At 42.9% G+C, this 20,959-nt stretch overlaps 1 protein-coding gene across 2 annotated transcripts in view; it reads left to right on the forward strand.

Annotated features, from left to right (window-relative positions):
- Positions 1-20,959, forward strand: part of LOC138293144 (uncharacterized oxidoreductase ZK1290.5-like) — a 546,598-nt gene that overhangs the window by 463,058 nt on the left and 62,581 nt on the right. The window lies entirely within an intron of this gene.

Here is a 20,959-nt window from a genome sequence, read left to right on the forward strand (position 1 = left end):
ATGTGTTATGTGCTGTGGTCATGCCCCCAACACCCAGCTGCCTGTCTTTAGCCCCCCTCACACCACTATCTCCCTTTGGCAGTGAGAGTCTTCTGGGGATCCCAAAGTGGAGGTAAGACCAAGAAGGCTTGTGTGAAGTAATGGTAGTGCGTTGTGACTGCTATTTTAGGGGCAGCGCCAACTTGCAAGAGACTAAAGGGAGCATACGGAAATAAGGAAGGACTTCAGCAGCACTTCTACTGGGAACACTCCTTGCTCTTTGCTCTCTGAAAGGGGAAAGTAGATTTTCCTCTCCCAGTTCTGTGCGCTAGCTGGATTTAGTATTGAGCAGATTTTTCCAGAGGACAACTTGAAGGCTTCCTGTACTCCGCACTCCATTCTCTCCTCTTGGGAAAACCACATTAATTGTGTTATGTGAGAACTGCCACTTTATTGCATTGGCTCACTTAATGTAATATACGTACCTTCTGTAAAAAGCATTGACATGTTTTCTCCAAAGGAGAGATGAGTTAAATTGTAGCAATGCACTGTTACTTTATAGCTTGGTTGGATATTTCCAGACGAGTAAGCAGGTATCCTTATTTTTGAGTGTTTTATTATTGCAAAAGGAATTAACTGTCTAATTTTAATCCTACTTCCTGCTTGCAGGGTCCCTTTATTTTGAAAGAGGAATATGTTTACAGTTGTAACCTGTCAAATATCACTGAAGTGAACTTCTTCCTACAGTTAAATGTATTCTTTAGGAATGGGAAATTGGAGTTTAGTGGAGCTAATGAGGTTTTTTATTTGTATATTCATCCAGTAAGGAAACGCCAAGAGAGATATTTGTTTACGCTGACTGCAAAGCTGTTAATTTGTAGTACCAAAACACTTATCTATTAAAAAAAAATGAAAACATGGATTTGTGGCTTACATATAACTTTGGTGATGTTTGACATATCTCACCTGAACTTTCCAAACACAAAAGGGTCATCCACCTCAGTTCCTTCCTGGAAAGTTTCGGGGTGATCTGTCAAGCAGGGTCATGAAAAAGGAGAGTCCCAAAATGTGTTTTGCCCATGCAATTTCCCATAGGAAAATTGAACAGCCCTGCTGCAAAACTGGCTGAAAGAAACTTACCAAATTTGTCAAAAAGCTAGATTTTTACCCACAAAATGTGTTTTTTGTGATGTGGTGTAAATCCTTTCAATAGTTTTATAGAAATTAAGACTCAAAATGTTTAGAGATATCAGGCCATGGTAGTACTGTTGGACCAGCAGATCAAAAAGAAAAGATCTGATTGACTGCCTCACATCCACAAAAATGCTTGGCATCCATTTTAGGACTCGGGGACTGACTCCCCTAAATTGGAAAAGAACACCCCCTGAATTCAAACTTAAAAAATATGAAATTGAGCATAGGTCTGTAATTATGTGATTCTCTGTTTTTTTAAACATGACTTGAACTTATTTTCAAAATACAAACAATTTGAGAGAAGTTGACAAAATTCATCATTTTACCTAGTTGTTTTTTATTTTAATGTATTAGTTTGAAGAATAGCACTTTCTCCATTTGAATACAGGGCAACCATAACTATAGTGTCATAATGGCACACATTAACAATGTAAGACTATTAGGCAAGCATGCTTATTTTAATTTATGATTCACTGTTATGTACCGATTCTAGGTGTTGCAGATTTGGTTTGTAGAATACTCTTTGCATTTATGGGTCTTATTTGTTTCTTTTAGGTTGCAGCAACACTAGTAACTCTCTGTGTTCACGGTGCTAGTTTTGGAGTTTAGGGGTTCCATGGGTTTGAAAGCAGTGCCCAATCCACTGTGACAATGCGACTGGGTTATTCTGCCTGTTAGAAAGCAGGGGTAGAGAGAAGAGGTCCCAATCCTCGGGGCTGACTGGGACATGCCAGTTGTGCCTTTAACAGAGGAGGGTGGGGGGCAGTCTTGTAGATCAGGACCACCGGTGATGATGCTACTCTATGTTGTTAGCAACAGCTCTATTTGACAGCTACGTACCTAATTGCATAGTGTTTATCCAGTAAAGATGCCCCAGTGCATACCTGTTGCTCAGTGCAAATGAAACTCACAATGTTTGTCTTACTTTTCTTCTCTTCCACAAATAAAGATAATTCTAAAGATATGTAATAGCTTTGTACACCTTTGCTGGTTTTCCTATAGGAGTTGGTGCCCCCTGCAGCTAGGAAAGCCAGCATTCTTCGTGATACTGACTGAAAATATGTATTCTCTACAACGGTGTTTTCTATATCAGCTATGGCACACTTCTTGCCCTTTGTTTTCTTTAACAGGAAAACACATTCATATCTTTTATTTTCCTGTTTTTCACGAGATGTTAAGAGCAAAGTGACTTTGATGAATGGTTTCTGTTGATTGCAGTGCAGCTTGGTGAAGCTCGATAACGATGGCCGTTTGTTTTCATTGGCATGGAAGCTCTTTACACTATATATACAGTATATATATATATCTATCTATATATATATATATATATATATATATATATATATATATATATATATATATATATCTATATATATATATGGGAGTGTGTGTGTGTGTATGTGTGTGTGTATAGCCGTGTAACATGTAACTTTGATGGAAAGCTCTTTTTGATTTTAGATTGGAAAATGTTAAGAACATTGATGTGTGAACTGCTGTCTGTTTCTGGAGGCTTGGATCACAGCCTTTAATCAAATTTTTTGGACGTCTAAACAACATGTCTGTTTTGCGTTAGTAACTTATAAACACTGAACACACTGAGGGCCAGATGTAGGAAGGCTTTTGCGCCTCGCAAACCGTGAAAAACGCCGTTTGCGAGGCGCAAAAGCCCTTACGCGATGCAGAAACACATTTTGCAAGTCGGTTCCGACTCGCAAAATGTGTTTCAGACTCGCAAATAGGAAGGAGTGTGCCCTTCCTATTTGCGAGTCGCACCGCAATGTAGAGTTGATTTGTGTCCGCGAAAGCGGTCGCAAATCAACTAGCAGTTACCATCCACTTGAAGTGGATGGTAAATCATTCGCAAACGGGAAGGGGTCCCCATGGGCTGCTGTTCAGCATGGCTAAAAGTTAGTGGCATAGTGGTGTGGAGTGGAGAAGAGTGGCATAGGAGCAGTGGCGTAGAGCCCAGTGGTGCAGAGTACAGTGCAGTGGAGTACAGTTCAGTTGTTTAGAGTGCAGTGGCGTAAAGTGCTGTGGTTTAGAGTGCAGTGGCGTGGGACAGAGTAAAGTGGCGTAGAGTGCAAAGGAGTAGAGTGTCATACAATATAGTAGCAAAGAGTGCAGTAGTGTAGAGTGGTGCAGTGGCACAGAGTGCAGAGTAGACTCATGTGGCAGAGTGCAGTAGTGTAGAGTGGTGAAGTGCGGAGTACAATATAGTGCTGTAGAGTGCAGTCACGTAGAGTGGAGTGATGTAGAGTGTAGTGGCGCAGAATGCAGTAGTACAGAGTAGATTGGTGTACAATACAGTGGCAGAGAGTACAATGTTGCAGAGTGGAGTGGAGTGTCAGTGCCGTGATGTAGAGTAGAGTGGCACAGAAGGCAGTGGCACAGAGTACAGTGGTGCAGAGTAGAGGGCAGTGGCGTACAGTGCAGTTGTTTAGAGTGCATTGGCACAGAGTGCAGTGTCATAGAGTGGCATGGGGTAGCGTAGCATAAAGTGCAGTGGAGTAGAGTGGCACACAATTGAGTGGCAGAGAGTGCAGGAATGCAGAGTGGTGCAGTTTCATAGATTGCAGAGTAGACTCGTGGCATAGAGTGCAGTGGTGTAGAATGGTGCAGAGTAGAGTGGTGCAGTGCAGAGTAGAGTATAGTGCCTAGACTGCAGTGGCATAGAATGCAGTAGTACAGAGTACAGTGGTGTAGAGTGCAGTGTTGCAGAGTAGAGTGTTAGTGCAGTAGTGTAGAGTGGTACAGAGAACAGTTGAGAGTACAGTGGTGCAGAGTAAAGGGCAGTGGCATACAGTGCAGTTGTTTAGAGTGCACTGCTGTAGAGTGCAGTGGCACAGAGCAGAGTAGAGTAGAGTGGCATAGAGTGCATTGGAATAGAGTGTATTGGTGCAGAATGTAGTAGTACAGAGTAGAATGGTGTAGAGTAAAGTCGCGACCAGTGCAGTGTTCAAGAGTAGAGTGTCAGCGTGCAGTGGTATAGAGTGCATTGAACCAGAGTGCAGTGGTCAGAGTGGCATAGAGTGCAGTGGCGTAGAATAGATTGTTTCAGAGTAGAGTGCAGTTGAATAGAGTGGAGAGGTGCAGGGTAGAGTGCAGTGGCACAGATTGCAGTGGCATAAAGTAGGTTGTTTCACAGTAGAGTGAAGTGGCTTAGAGTAGAGAGGTGCAGGGTAGAGTGGAGTTGCATAGAGTGGCAGAGAGTGTGATGGCATAGAACAAAGTGGTGTAGAGTGCAGAGGTGCAGAGTAGATTTGAGTGACATACAGTGTATTGATGTAGAGTGCAGGGGCATAGAGTTGAATGTTACAGAGTAAAGTGCGCTAGCATAGAGTGTATTAGCTTAGAGTGCAGTGGCGTACAGTGCAGTGTTGCAGAGTGGCATAGAGTGGATTTGTGCGGACTAGATTGGTGTTGCCAATACTGGAGTGGTATAGCGTGTATAGGAAGAGAGCGCCGTGGTGTAGAGAGGCGTAAAGTGCATTGGTATAGTGTAGAGTGGTACAGAGTAGAATAGAGAGGCATAGTGTGAAATAGCATAGAGTGCAGTGGCATAATGTGGAGTGGTTCAGAATGGAGAAGACTCCAGTGCAGTGGCATGGAGTGGTGTAAAGTAGAGTGATACAGAGTAGGGTGCAGTGGTGTGGAGTGGTGCAGAGCAGAGTAGAATGGAGTATGCATGGTGTGGTAACACACTGCCATTACAGACAACACATTTTTGATTGAAATGACCATTACACTTGCAAAAATATACAGTTTTTCAAACCAAACTATACTGTGCACAGACGATGATGTGTGACAATTGCATCACTTAATGCAATGATTTGTTTTAATCATATAAAGGTATTTGTTTCCAGTACAGTTCAGAATTAAAAATATGCTTCATTTGTACTCCTAATTCTGATATATTCAGAAGTTTATTTAGATGTTGTCCTGTGACAGAAAAAACTCTTTCCCAACCCCAGTATCCAGCAAGATTGTTGCATAAATCCTCTCACTTTGAAGTCAGAGAATGAAAAGTAAACACTAAGTTCCCATTGAATACAGATCGTGACATTTGACTTTGTTCTTTGAATGCACAGCAAATGTGATGAGATAAGAACAAGATTTACAGGCCTGTTTACATCAAGGGAGCACTCGGAAGGATACAATAAATAAGGTTTTGACAAGGGAAGGGACGAACTCAAGCTGCATAGCCTAAAACAAATAAAGCCAGCAAATTGAAAGCAACAAAATGTGAGTTACAAACCACAAGGTCAATGGCAAGCAATGTGTGGCATTAATTCACAAGGAAGCACTATGAATGCACTTAAAGTGATAGCGGTGGGATACTTTGTGGGGAAAGTCCAGTATTTTAGTCCAGTCTCTATCTTGCAGAGGTTTGGCCAAATCAATCGCCCAGGTAGTACGACGAGAAGACCTGGAGTGGTTTCCATGTTGCAGGAAAGGTCTGTACACCCATTCTATGAGTTTGCCACCAGTTCCTATGGTGTAGAGCTTCTGGCACACTAGTGCTAGGTGGCAGACATGAAATAGGGCATTTATTTATTATTTAAGGTGGTTGTAAGTAAGGAGTTGACCGGGGCGAAGATGGTAGTCTGCCACAAGGGTTTTGAAATTTAGTAGCTTGCCGTCCAGAAACAAATCCCCCAATTTTAAGATACCTATAGCATGCCACTGATGGGCTTGCTCTGAGCACAGCCGTCCTGTGTGAGTGGGAAGCTTTAGCAAAGGTAGTGCAGGAGCACAGGGTTTCTTTGTGTCAGTGAGTTTACAGGTTCTAGCAAGGCAAGAGAAAGCTGTGCATGATAACCCTGAATGGTGATCCGTAGAATGGTCAGTAGGAAACAATGAGCAGCGCAGTAAGCCTTCCTTAAAAGTCTTTACTGGTAAATCCCATCTCATGCAGGGAGGTGGGCAGAAAGCCTGCGAGCCACCCATTGGACCTGTGCAGCTGAATAATAGAATTCTAAGTCCAGAAGACCTAATCCACCAGTAGCTTTAGAGTGGAAAGAGCTACCCGACGGCGCTGCTGTGACCAAATCAGATATGTGACATGTCTGAAGAAGGAATGAAGGACGAGCAGGGGAAGGTTTGCAAAATAATACCGTCATTGGGGTAGCACACCATCTTCTCTAGTTCCATGTGGCCCTCTACAGAAAGCAGAAGAGAAGACCAAAAAGCAAACTGGGCTTGGAGGGACCGTGACGCTCTGCCGAGATTTCCATCCTGGAAATCAGTGGGAGAATGGTAGATATTAATCACTAGGTATCAAAAGGTAACTGGTTCCCAGTTCAATCTGAGATCTAATTGTATAAAAGGGGGAAAACAGTGTCATATGTTAAAGAAACACTTATTACATTTTAAAATGTTTACATTTTGTTTGTGCAATTTACATCCCAAATATTTTGAAGATTGTATGTGTACTTGACACTTATGGATAACCCAGATCACTAGTTTGGCTTTTGCTCAATTTCAAAACCATTTAAAGACATAGACAAAGCGGGCAATTGCCTTGCACAACCTTGCAAGGGGTCTGGCCTCTGCTCACCCTTCACAAGCACGAACAGCAGACCATTGCACCAGAAGACTTTGCCAAGGTGGATGGTGGTTGCTTGTTCAACCACTTGACAGAGCCGCTTCTGTTTCTCTCCTGTTTGCAGAGACAACTCACCAGGTACCCAATACCTTCCGATAGTCTTGGTGGACCCATCTTGTCTGATTTTAGGAATTGTCCCACCTTGTTCTTCTCTTCCTTATTTATCCAGTTCTTAGGAACAACCCTTTGAATCACTTGCCGTGGATCTCCCATTTGATCTCAATTTTATCCTCCTCTTTTATTATCTTTGATTGGTAGTCTGGGCTCCCATTTCTGAGATAAATGTAGAGTCACAGACATACACTCTAGTGCTCTGAGACTACAGACAAGTTGTGGGTACCTCTCATCCTGACATTAGGTGTGAGACTGTTGCCCACACCATCTGCCCTACCTCTTAAATTTTTTTTTATGTTGAAAGTCCATGGGCGGTTGGTACAACCAAGATGTTTTTGTTCAATTTGTTTAAATTAGCATAAGGTTAATTACCTTAATGTTTCCCAACCTGTTTGCCAGGGGTCTTACAATGTTCAGAAACATAATCAAAATGTTGCTGTTACTTTCTCTTCAAGAAAGATTGGGTAGATTTGGGTATGGGTGATGGCCTTGCCGCAGTACTGAAGGGCATTAATTTACTACTGAACAAGGACATAATATGACACCTGAATGTAGCATACCAGGAGGCAATCACAAAAAGACCACAGTGAATAAGTAGTGCTGTGTTAAAAAAGAGTAAATGAATGCACTGACAACATGGTGAGGCATGGCCTCTCGCGTGTGTCTGTAACACTGGTGTTTGTTCTTGAATTTTTGTCCTGAATTTTGACCCATTGTCCTGAATATTTTACAGTCCTGTCCAGATTTTGCCTCAATGCCAGGTGGTCACCCTACGGCACTTATTTTGAGGTCCGGCACTTATTTTTTGCCTATGGCATTTACTTTGAGCAAAATACACATCTGGGAAAGATGGTGGAGGAAAAAAAACAAAAAATCGTCACAATGGGAGAAGGCAGAAGGCTGCAAGAGTGAGTGAAGTGGCAAGAACTGGCTTTAAATGGATTGAAGAGGCCCGAGATGGCTTCAGGATTACGCTGCCTAAGTATTCCCTGTTTGCACATTTAATTGGAGCAGCAGCGTGTTTAAGAGGAGGGCTTTGGGCACCGCCACGTTTTTTATTTACAAATTAAACACTGCATGCAATGACCCTGCAATATCTCCAGGGACCGCAGTTGCAGAAGGGGCAAATGCCTGCACATTATCTTCACATATCAAGTCAGCTCATATATCCCAATCTGACCCACTTGACTCTAGATTACGACCACCCCTAATGAATGCCGGAACCTTCTTCATGTGTAACGAAGAGTAATCAATCAAGGGGGGATGTGGCTTCTTGTAAATCTAAGGTGCCTGCAAGATCTTGCATACTAATTCCTAATAAACCTAGAGCAACAAACCCCAGGCCAACTTTGGGAGCACTCAAAAGATTGTGCACTATGTTTCAAGCGTTGGAATCCTCGGTCAAGGCCTGTTTGGATGCCATTGTCACCAGACTAACCCAGGTTGAGAATATCACTTTGAGCGGTCTGGATTTGCTGAAATCTCACGATTCCCCTATAATTGCACATTCTTTGTCTAGCACTGGATTTCTGCCCTCTGTGACTACCACTGTCTCCTTACATCCTGTGGTCACTTGTCCCATAATGCAATCCAATGCCAGCCTCAGTGTTATACAGCACACAATCGGCAACATAGCAGTGACACTTTATCCTTGGCTATGGTCAAAGACAACCAACGTTCATCTAATCCCAGCCATTTATGTCAACCTACTGGCCATGCCATTTTTAAAGCGTGAGACAACTCAGGGAGTGGTGGAAAGAACAAGTGTTGTGTTGGACTTAACCCCCGAAGCAACACCATCTGTTGTAATTCTGGCTAATGTACTCATTCTAGCTGGGAATCATTGCAAAAAAACAAGTCCCTAAACTGGTTGGGCAATAAAACTGGCCTGACCGGGGCATTGTTTGATGATTTCAAAATGGCAAGAAAGGTGCAAAGGGTGGGTAAAGCACCAAGAAAAGTTACTGGGCAATTGTAGTGTTCTCACTTTAAATCTTCTAGACTTTTGCATTCTATCTTGAATAGATCTAGTTCTTCCATAATGTACCACATCAAATATCAGTTCTCCCGCTCTACTTTTTATATCAACCACATTTATCCACTGGTATACATAATACCCATGTTAATCCACCCTCTTCCCTTGCCTATTCCACTCCCTCACATTTTGCCATCCCAACACATAATCGCTTTAAAAGATTAGCATTGCTAGATAGGGTTGACTGACTGCTAAAAGTATATCAAACTGCTACTGCTAGACATGACAGTGCCACAACGTATGGAGGGTATCTATTATCTCATTTATCAATTCATCAGTCAGATCCCATTTCCCACCATTCATAACTTGGTTTACACTCCCGGTAGTAATGACGATGTGAATGGAGGGGCATCGCGTTTACCCGCATTAACACCAGTAGTGTCTCCTGATAGGTCAAGTTCCCCCCTGCTTGTACCCGCCGATAAGTGGTCTGATTGTCTTATCCCTAATATATGCCTTGAGGAAAGTACTCCAACTTCAACCTGCAGATTACTTTTCTGGAATGTGGCAGAATTACGCTAGAAGGTTAACGTTGTAGATTGATTTCGTTGCTCATTTCCAGATTCTATGCTTACAGGAAACCTGGACCATAGATCCTGTACATTTTGATGGGTATAGAAACTTTCATGGTCCAGCAGTACCTATGACAGGCCAGGCCTTGCAGCCAACCCCCGCCTCGCAGGGTGCAGCAGTGGTTTGATTCATGTATAGTAATTCAAATTACTTCATGTTAAAAAAAATATAGAAATTCACTGAAAAAAACAAAGGCTAGAGGGAGGTTATAGTTAGGAAATAGGATAAAAAAAAACATAGAAATTCACTTAAAAAAACCAAAGGTTATATGGACGTTATAGTTAGTAACCATAGCCCGCACCCTAAGGTAACTATAACATGCGCCCTTGCCACGCACTGCTAATTACCGCAGATATTACCCCCGTACATTAACAAAAGCATTTTGCCATGTGGAGGTGGTGATTCCCAGGGCACGGGGAGCCCCCCCCATGCAGTCTAATAACTGCCACAGGAAGGTGGCCATCCCCGAGGCTTCTGTAAGTCCAGGAGGGGGGCCCTGTGCGCCCCCTTCTTATTTTTGGCATGCCCATGGGAGCTGACCCACCAAGGGACTTCAGTAAAAGAAAAGGGTAGGAAATCACCTATTTTCTTTTCAATATGTTGGAAAAATCCCCCTATCCAGATCCACAGATTTTTCCAAACATTTCTCTTTTTTTTAAATAAACCTTTTTAGCTCTGGCGGGGCTCCAGCACCAGAGCTAAGGGGTCAGAGAGTTCCTACCCTGGTCCCTTTTCTTTCTTTTTTTTTACACTTTTTTTCTGGAACTCGGCTGAAGCCGAGTCCCAAGATAGCTGACAACACTTCCTGGTTTAAGTGTTGGCAGCCAATCAGATATCAGCACGGGGAGAGCTGGATCCGTGGAGAATCCGTGTCCCTATATATCTATATTTTTAAAACTCTAATTGTATTCTCCAAAACTACTGAAGTGATTTCACCAAATCACAAAAATCATGATTTCTATACCAAGAGCTAGCTTTCTGCCGAATTTGGTGTAATTCCAGTGGTTCGAGCTGTAGTCATGTTCAAAAATTTGAAACATCCCATTGACATAAAAATGGTGAAAAAGTGTTTTAGGACCTCCCCTTTTTCTCTGCCCCCACTTGACGGATCACCCCGAAACTTTCAACACAGCAACTGAACCTAACAAAGTATACGTTTAAAACAAAATTGAAATTTTCAAGGGGAGTTTTTTCTTCCTAATAAAATTTAATTTATATCGTCAACATTTTGGAGGTGTCCCGGCTTTCGTATAATCAAGAGGAAATTTGGATATATATATATATCCACTATTAGTGAATAAAACTGAGTTCAGTTAGCAGGAATATGACCTTCCCTTGCAGCTGAGGTAAGTGTTAAAAATGCTTTTTAAATGTTTGTTGTGTGCGTGCTTGTGGGTGAGACTGTGTTTATGTGAGCGTGTGTGTGTAAGCATGTGTGTATGAGTCAAAGTGAAGGTCAAAGGGCGTGTGATGTCACTTCAGCTTCACCTGGCATTCTAGTGAATTGACATGCATGTTACAAAGGCGATCAAGGAAGGACATCTGCTTGGAGGCAACACCCTCTTCGGGCTCGACAAGGGTGGTTTGATTCAACCTGTACCATGGCCCACAAATGCCTTAAAGAAGCCCTACATAAAACTCCCAGATGTCCACAGGAAATGCAGGCCAGGAGGCGTGAGTAGAAGTCTGCCCTTAAGGTGAAGAAACTAGCCCTTAAGGTGAGGAAACTAGCCCTTAAGGATGAAGTATGGGAGGCCCTACTTGAAGCTATTTGAAATTATGATGCAGCCTTCTGGACTGTGATTAATTGCCCCTTTCTGAGAAATTAGTCCACCCCTAGTTTGGAGGTTGCCATAGCAGATCTTGAGTGGGTGAACCATTTTCCCAACATCTATTCAAACCAAAATAATAATTCAGCAGAAAAATTATTCTCTTCCAATGCTGCTGCTACAACAGAACTTCCTAGCAGCCTTTCCACTCTTACATTTTCTTTGGAGGAGGTTAATCGAGCTCTCATGGCTAGTAAAGAGGGAAGGCTCTAGGTCCACTCTGGGGCCCCTGTTCACTCAAGTTCTGGGAGCATCTTGTACTGTTCGTTTCCTGAGTACATGTTCAGAGTCCCTTATTGTTCCAATCTTCAAGAAGGGAGATTGCTCTTCACCATCCTGGTACCGCCCAATCTCATTGCTTGATTCCCTGGTGAAAGTAGCTGGCTATATTATTTTGGTGACAGATTAGAAGATTAGGCTGTAAATCATGGGATTCTTTCAGACTTACAATATGGCTCCCACAGTGGGCTTGGGACAATTGAACAAGGACTCAATTTGAGCCCTATATTAAGGGGATCAGTTTATTTTTAGCTTTTGTCAATTTATCCAGCGCATTTGATTGTGTCTTGCATGATAAATTGTGTACAATTATGATGAAGGTTGGTGTGGACTCGCCCATTATTCAGTATTTTGAGGGAGGTGAGTCCACAGAGTAGGGCTAGGGTCCAATATGGAATGGGGATGAATGTACTAACTCATTTGGGGTGGAGAGGGGTGTTAGACAGGGGGGCATACTCACTCCTTTCCTGTTTACCTTATACATTAACAATCTAGGTAAAGTTCTATCAAAGAACTGCATGGACTTCCCCCAAATCGGTCATCGTCTGATTCCGACTTTCTTGTACGTGTACAATGTAATCTTAATGGCACGCTCCCCTTGGCCTTCCAGAGGATTTTATTTTGCTTTGTAGCTTACATGGAGAAAGTAGGGTTCTTAGACAACATAGGGAAAATGTTTATTATGAATTGTTCCAGGAGGCATGTTAAATGCCCGGACATTATGATTGGGGGCACTAAACTTAACTTCACTACCACCTTTTCATATCTGGGTATCTTGTTCAACAAAGCTGGAACTTGGGAACCGGCGATTTCCAGCAGAAAGCAACACTTTATGAAGGCCATTACTAGACTCTCAAACTTGGTGAATAAACTAGGGAGGAAGACACTTAGGGAAATGTTAACCATTTATTGAGCGAAGTGACTGTCATCCTTTGTATATGGGCTGGGATGTGGAGTTATTCTGACTGCCAACCTCTACAAGTGGTGAAAAAAAAATCTTTGGAAGCTATTGTCTGTTGCTCAAAGCAGCTCACTGGTAATTTGCCATTCAGAACTGGGTGTTTCCTTTTATCCCAGCCAATCCTTCTTTGGCCTAAAGTATGGACCTCGGATGCCACCACTCTCAACTGTGATATCATTAGAGATTGTCTTAATTCAACCTTCTATTTACAAACCACTTGGTTGAATTATGTCAAAAACCTGTGCTCGGACCTGGAACACCCTGAGTACTTTAACTCCCCTGAGACCATGATGTTGACTAGTAGGAACAATCTGAAAGAGACCTGCCTCTCCTTGTTTGACGATCTCAGATTGACCACAGAGCTGATAAAACCTAGTGTTCTAAAAAATCAGAGGATATTGATTACTTATCAGATTCAGCCTTCTGTCAAATTTGTACTGAACCCAAGACACAGAGTTCTTTTAACCATATTTAGGCTGGATATATTTCACCAGTTGATTACCTTTCCTAATGTCAATGATTGGTTTAAAACACTTACCAAATGCCCCTGTGACAACATATCAGCTCCAACTAGCATGCACACAGTTTTATTTTGTCAATTTTATAAAGGATTGAGACAGAGAATTCTAGTACCCTGCCTGCGTAAACATGTACAATATCATTGAGCATACATGTTCCTACAGTACCTACCCTAGACCTTGATTTGCTGTATCATGTCTATGAATTTACCATATGTGTTAAATCAGAGGAAATTGTTATCCGTCTGTAATGATCTTGTTGCATTAGGCTAAATGTGATCCGGTATGAACTGGTTTATTATGGCACCATTGTACATATCAAAGTATTATGTCTTTCTATGGGTTTTTAATTTTGTTTTATTTGTTATTCAATTTGTATATCTTTTATGATTTTATCAAAGAATCGAATAAAGCCTATTTGAATTTGAATTTGAATTTTTGAATTTGACTTTAGGAGCATCTCAAAAACTTCAAGAATAGATGTGAGTGTTCTTTTCAGTGTGGAAAAGAAACACAACACTGCCATATCTTATCACATTGTGAAGAGAGGGAAAGCCATTTTCTCTTTGTAGGAAAAAAGAAAACAATGTCACATATCAAGCACATCTCCAGTACGCCTCTCATTCAGATTATCTCCCTAATAGGCAATTTCATTTAGAAAGTATTATTTAGGAAGAGCTCTCAAGAAATTTCATAAGATTTGCAGATTTTGCTAAATAGGTCAGATGACTTTTGTAAATCTTCAAAAAGCTGAAAATGTCCACCAAATGCATGAGCAAACCTACAGGAGTAGAGTTTCACTTTTTCAAAAGATGTCTGTGAATTTGGATCAAAATGTTCCAGTTAATCTTTAACCTGCAAATACTCATTGAGCACTCTACCTTTTATTCTAATTGTAAACACTTAGGTCCTGATAAGGAGTTTGGCAGACAGTTTTTACCGTCCCCCGAACTTCTGATGGTGGAGGTTGCCCACACACTGGCTACCTCCTCGCCAGACCCATTAAGAGTTTCCCCTAGGTCAGTGGGACAGTGAACATTGCGATGGTGCTGGCCAGGTGGGCCCATGCACTATCCCTGCGCATGGGCAGTGCAGGGGCAGTGCAGTGGCCCCCCTAGGTACCCACGCACCTGTCTCTGCCAGAAGTGTCATGGGGGTGGTACCGCCATGAAACCGCTGGCGGGGAAAGGGATTGTAATCCCCAGGGCAGCACTGCCTGCAGCGCTGCCATGGTGGATTAGGACCGCCACCTCCTCCAGACCGTGGGGATCTCTGATCCTGGCGGAGCTAGCGGTCCCCTGGCAGCCCAACCGCCAAGGTTGAAATATGGCACTCGGACTGCGTCATTTGGCGACAGTCCGACCGCCATCCGTTACCAGGCAGTCTTGTGACTGCCAGGTTCGTTATGAGGCCCTAAGGGCCAAATGTATGTGGCTTTTTGTTGCTCGCGAATAGGTTCATTTGCAACCAAAAAAAAGTGTTTCTCTATGTACAAATACTTATTTTGCGAGTCAGTATGCAATTACCAACTCACAAAACAGGGTTTGCGACTCACAATTAGGACAGGGCATCCCGAGGGCGACCCTTCCTAATTGCGACTCACTGGGGGGGGATGTAGGATTGTTTTGTGACTGTGACAATCGCGGTTGACACCAATTTTAAATTGGTGTTAACCAATTTGCAAATGGGAAGGGATCCCTTCCCCTTTGTGAATGGGGGTGCAAACATTTTTTCAGAGCAGGCAGTGCTCCCACGGACCACTGCCTACTCTGAAACAATTAAACTGAAACGTTTAATTTTTATTTTTGAAATTAATCCTGTTTTCCCTTAAGGAAAACAGGCCGTATTAAAAAAAATAAAACCTGCTATATTTAAAAAGTACTCACAGACATGGTGGTCTGCTGACCCCAGCAGGCCACCATCCCTGTGAGTGCAGCCATTCCCAAATAGGTCGCAAATTGTGACCCACCTTATGGATATTAATGAGGCAGGTCCCTTGCGACCCATCTGGGAATTGCTAACAGTGTCTCAGACGCTGTTGTACATTTTGTTTTGCGACTTCTCAATTTTCAATTAGCAAAGAAATCGCTAATTGCGAGTTACAAAACAAATAGTCGTACATCTGGACCTAAGCTTCTTTCTTGAATCAAGTTTCAAAAACATTATGGAATGACCCACGTTGTCTTCGTCATTATGTCGTTGACATATGTAAGTTATTTGCTAATAAAACGCATCACCCGCAAAGAGGAGACTGCAATGAAAACAAAGACATTGTTATGTGCAAATGTCACACATCAGCACTTCCCAGTTAGCACTTTCCAAATATAAAGCTGGAGAATAAAATAGGGTAAAAGAATTGGAATACCTAGCTGACACACTGCTCGTTTGCGTTTGTGGAAGAAGTTTGGGAAATAGTGACGTGGGATATAAGGAGCCTGGCATAGAGGGTTAACCTCCTATATTGAGGCAATGATCTATAATTTGATTGTTTTAGTCATTTTGTAGGCTTACCAAGAGCCTACACCGGGCTGACATCCCTCCCATTCCTTATCATTGGTTAGCTTTATTGTCACTCTCATTTGCTTGATTATTCGATGACTTGCTTTCCTCTTCTTGTGCTTGGTGTGCCCTTTGATCATAACCCCCTTACAATTCTTTTGATTGGTAGACTTGTATCCTTAAATTGCTCCCTTTTAAGGAACTACTATTTTTCTTTTTAGTATAGCACACTATGAGAGTTTGTGTGTTTTCTCGCACTCCCCCTTGTGTGCGTCCTCCGGTCAAATAGCCAAGCTCCTAGTTGCTCTCTCCCTTGTGTGCTGCACTCTCTATACCTAATGTGCTTATTCCCACCCCATGTTACTCTCTCCCTCATGTACTGCTTCCTCTCTGCTTCAGTAGGGGCATGAATGTGTAAGAAGGGAACAATGGGATCATGCCAGTGTGCCTTCCTTTTTTATTTTGTGCATATAATACAAAATATTGACAAAATGCATTTTGCTTTCTACAGATGCTGCATAGACTAATAAGGGAAGACCTGTTGGCTTTGTCAATGGTTGTTTCAAATTCACATCCCACTTAGTAATTCCATATACACATATTTTCTGATTAGACCTTTTCTGATTTGGAGCAACTGTTGTGTAAACTAAAAGTTCTCACACAGATGTACACAATAATTCGAATAAAGCACTTCAATTAGAATGTTGTGACTTGGGACACCTGGTGTAAATTGGAGAATGTTCAGTTTCACCACACACTGTATCTTGTGCCTCATGTAGAGTGAGGGGAACTACTGGATTCCTTACTGTAGAGCTTTAGCCACTGGCTGTGCTGTGACACACCCATAGCCTAGAGCATAGCTTTAAAGGAGGGGAAGGGTTTGGGGTGTTACAACCACCTAAAAAAAGTAGTCTATAGTAAATAGTTGTGCACAGGTGCTTTCAGTTGATTATGGTGAGGTGTGTGTCGGATTTCACCCTGCATGTTTAGATGCACACACAAACAAAAACAGCCACACTTTTTAGGGTCGAGCCTGCGTTGCATGCGCTCGCACATGCGTTTCGCTTGCGAGGCACTTTAGCAGTTAGAAAAGGGCTCGGAGCCCTGTTCAAGTCAAGTCAGTGTCTTTCATTGTTGGTTCGTGGGCTTGCCTGTTAAAATCTGCTTGCTTTCATTAGTGGAAGACACGCATACGTCATGCCTTTTCCAGTGGTTAGCCCTCCTCGAGCGCAGCGACCAAGTACTGAAAACGTGCGCTGCTCGCTGTTTCCTGTCAGGTTTGTGGACTACTTTTTATCTTTTGTTCGCAGCGCTATCTCGCTTGGCAGAAGTCGAGTGCTTTGCATAACATCGACCCTATTACATAGTTAATTTCACTTTTGCCGGTTACGTAGGTAATTGCACTTTTGCCGATAGGTTTCACTACGAGTGAACTGTAGCAGCGCGATCGCGCTCTTGTTTTCCATTCAATGTGGCAAGAAAAATCTGGTTGGGAGTTTACAACTGCTAATAGCTCTAACTCGGAGAAATGCAAGACCTGTTGCATTGCAAATGCTTGTTCTCTCTTGTCTCTGCCTTGCAACTTGATTAGTTTAAAAACAATTGTGTTTTAAATACCTCTAACAATACGCACTCCTCTCTCATTCTACTTTCTCTTAAGCCTTGCTCTCGTGGTCTGCTTCTCATAATGTATTTTAACAAAATATGCTGGCATGATTGTTGGGAAATCTGAAGCTCACACTCCCTCAATCTTACTGAAAAAGCTATGCCCCTTCCTAAAGCCACTGGGTGAAGACATTAGAACATATTAAAGTCCCTCCCTATTCAGCTCAAAGACTGTGATGCTTATTTTTCCTACCTGCATCCACCAAGGAAGTCATGACTGTCCCATTTAGGGAAAATCATCACGTCCTCGGGAAAACTCCCAAAATTCTTGGCTATTGCTATTTTGTTTCACAGAAGGATGCGCTCTATTTGCTGGAGTGTTGTGCGAAATAATAACAATTCTAAGGGACCACCATGAAGTGGCAGACAATATGTCTGCACTTTTGCCAAAGGTTCTCTGATCTAGTTCTGGCAAAAATGCCCTGTACTTTCGGCAGGGAGCTCTAGATACATTGGGCAGATGTGCACTGAGCTGGCAGAAGCTGGGACTTTGGCACTGCAGCTGGTTGGCGGTCCGCCTACCATAGCTAAGTGAACTACTTACCCCTTTAAGCTAAACTTGAGAAGGTCAGTTTAGCTTAGATGCTAAGCCTATAGACAAGTGCACTAATGGAACGCAAGTTTTAATTCTGTAAAAAGAGGTAATATATTCAAATTTTATTAGCAAATGCACCTACTGCACATTTGGTTTTTGGGCAAATCTGACCACGTACTCCCAATTGATGACTTTGCGATTTAATTTATTAAACACAGTAATACCCCTAGGTGTCTTGACGATAGAAATCCGAGGACGGCCTCTGAGAAGAAACAGCAGGGGGGCATGCCCCTGAATTAAGCAGGAAACAACCAGGTTTTCAGTTGCTTGCGAAAAATGACAAACTTGGATTGCGTTTTTAGGAATGTTGGCATTCTGTTCCGCAGAAAACAGGTGGTATGCACAAAACTGTGACCATCCCAAGAAGTGAGACTTATCCTGGGAACTACAACAGATGATACAGCAGAAGACCTACGTTTTCTCTGATGTTGATACCACCTTATTTTTCCAACCAAGCTGGTGGATGTAGTACCATACAAGGTCTTATGGGTTACACAAACAGCCGTAAAGACTACCCTTCCTTTTACCGGAAGCCAATGAAGTTCTTTTAAACATTAGATGTTGTTGCAGGCTTAAGTAGCTTCTTTAAAACTGGAACAGCTTTACCAATTAACACAAAAACAAAGTTGTTAGTCTTGTGGAAAATAGTTACCATGAGAACCTGAAGATAACATGGAGCTCAGATCATGCAAAGGTTACCAAGCCAAAGACAATCTCCAGAGCATGTTTGATTGGTGAAACCTGAGCCCTTGAGCTAAGGAAAGTGCTCCAGACAGCAGAAGGCACTCAGAAGGCAACAGCAAAATGTGCAGCTGCCGACCTCTGCACTGTGTTTCTCCTAGTCTGTTCTTCTCATTTTTGGTTCTTAAAAACAAAGTTCCCTGGAGCCTTGTTTTCTGGCTGTTGGTTTTCAAACAGGATCAATGAACTCGAACAGCACCAGCGGGAGCCCTGCAGAAGGTATAAAGAAATACTTTGAAGTAGGTCTGGTGTTTTAGACATGGCAGTTCAAAAATGAGATCAATAAAACATAACTCTCTTGAGTTAGCTCAGACACTTATATCCCTGCTCTGATCCATTCGGTTACCACATTGGTCGAGCTGAAATGGCAGTTAAAATTGTATCAGTCTATTCTGAATCCAAAGGTGGTTTTACTGCATGAGTTAGGACCATTAGCAATATAACCATATGTGAGTTTTACCATGTGATCTTATCACATGCCATAAAATGAGATGCAGTAAAATGCTAGCCAGCTATTATCTCTGGATTGTCCACTGCAAAACACGAGGCAATGTGAAAGAAAAGCTCCACTAGATAAAAGGAGGTCTAAATTATTTTCAACGATCTGGAGCCTGCTTGGTGCCGTCTGTGGCGTGCTCTGGCAACTAAATGGCCGCTACTGCAAATTTGGGGAGTAACAATGCAGCTGCAAGAGTGCCCTCGGTGTGCCCGTTCTTCGTAATTAGCGTTAGCTGCTTTACAGGGCTTGGAATTGAGTTTTGGTTATTGTTAGAAATGGGGTCTTTGGTTGGCAGTCAGGTTACCTCCTGTCCATGCAAGGACCCTCACTCTAGTCAGGGTAACTCACACACAATCCAAATTATCCCATGCCCACCCTCTGGTAGCATGGCACTGAGCAGTCAGGCTTAACTTAGAAGGCAATGTGTAAAGTATTTGCGCAATAAATCATGCAATAACACAGTAGAGCACCACAAAAATACACCACACAGTGTTTAGAAAAATAAATAATATTTATCTGAATAAATGCAGGTCAAAACGATTAAAATGCAATAAGTATATTTTGGACTATCAATGTAAAAATGATATAAAGTGTCTTTAGTCTCTTGAAAGCAATAAATGTCTCTTGCAAGCACAAGGTACCTGGTTTGCGTTCAAAATCTCCACAAAGAACCGCAGAGGAGGAGATGTGTGGAAAACAGGGAGGTGTGCGTTGATTTCACGGGCCACACATGGCGATGCATCATTAATTTTCCACCCAAGGACGCCATTGCATTGATTTCTGGAGCTCGGTCCTGGATCCTCTTCAGGTTGCGGGGTTTTTCGGACACCCGGGGGATGATGCGTTGAAATCCGGCGATGACAGGTCGAAGTCACAGGAGCTGCGTTGATCGGTGGGCGTTGCTTGGAAATTTCTACCGCACGGGAGGCGCTGCGTCATTCTGGCTCGGCTGCGCGTCGATCCAGTGGGCCATGCGTTTAATTTCCGGTCGCTATGATGGTGCTGCATCGATCTTCTCATTGCGAAGTCGGGCTGCGTCGTTCTGGTTTGGCGTGCGATGAATCTTTCACCGCGATGCAGGCTGTGCATCGTTTCTGGCAGGCTGTGCGTCGGTTTTTGCCGCACAGGGAGTTCTTCTTGCATGAATGAAGTCTTTTCCGTCCTGAGACTTCAGGGAACAGGAGGCAAGCTCTATTCAAGCCCTTGGAGACCACTTCTCAGCAAAGCCAGAGAGCATCAAGGCAGCAGGGCAACATCAAGGCATCAGTACTTCACAGAAAGCAGTCAGGTGAGTTCTTTGGGCAGCCAGGCAGTTCTTCTTGTCAGGTTGCAGGTTCTAGTTCAGGTTCTCTTCTCCAGGAAGTGTCTGAGTTGGTAGGGGCAGAGGCCCTGTTTAAATACCCAAATGTGCCTTTGAAGTGGGGGAGACTTCAAAGAGTGGCTTAGAAGTGCACAAGGTCCCCTTTCAGTTCAATCCTGTCTGCCAGGGTCCCAGTAGGGTGTGTGGCAGTCCTTTGTGTGAGACTAGGCTACTGTCCTTTGACATGTAAGTGTCAGGCCCTCCACCCTCCCAGCCCAGGAAGACCCATTCAAAATGCAGATGTATGCAAGTGAGGTTGAGCATCCTGTGTTTGGGGGTTGTCTGAGTGAATGCACAAGGGAGCTATCAACTGAACCTAGCCAGACGTGGATTGTAAGGCACAGCAGGATTTAAGTGCAAAGAAAAGCTCACTTTCTAAAAGTGGCATTTCTAAAATGGTAATAATAATCCAACTTCACCAGTCAGCAGGATTTTGTATTACCATTCTGGGCATACTAAATATGACCTTCCTACACCTTTCAGGTCACCAGCTACCACTCAAACAGTATAAGA

Source organism: Pleurodeles waltl, chromosome 4_2, assembly GCF_031143425.1.
Source record: "Pleurodeles waltl isolate 20211129_DDA chromosome 4_2, aPleWal1.hap1.20221129, whole genome shotgun sequence".
NCBI lineage: Eukaryota > Metazoa > Chordata > Amphibia > Caudata > Salamandridae > Pleurodeles > Pleurodeles waltl.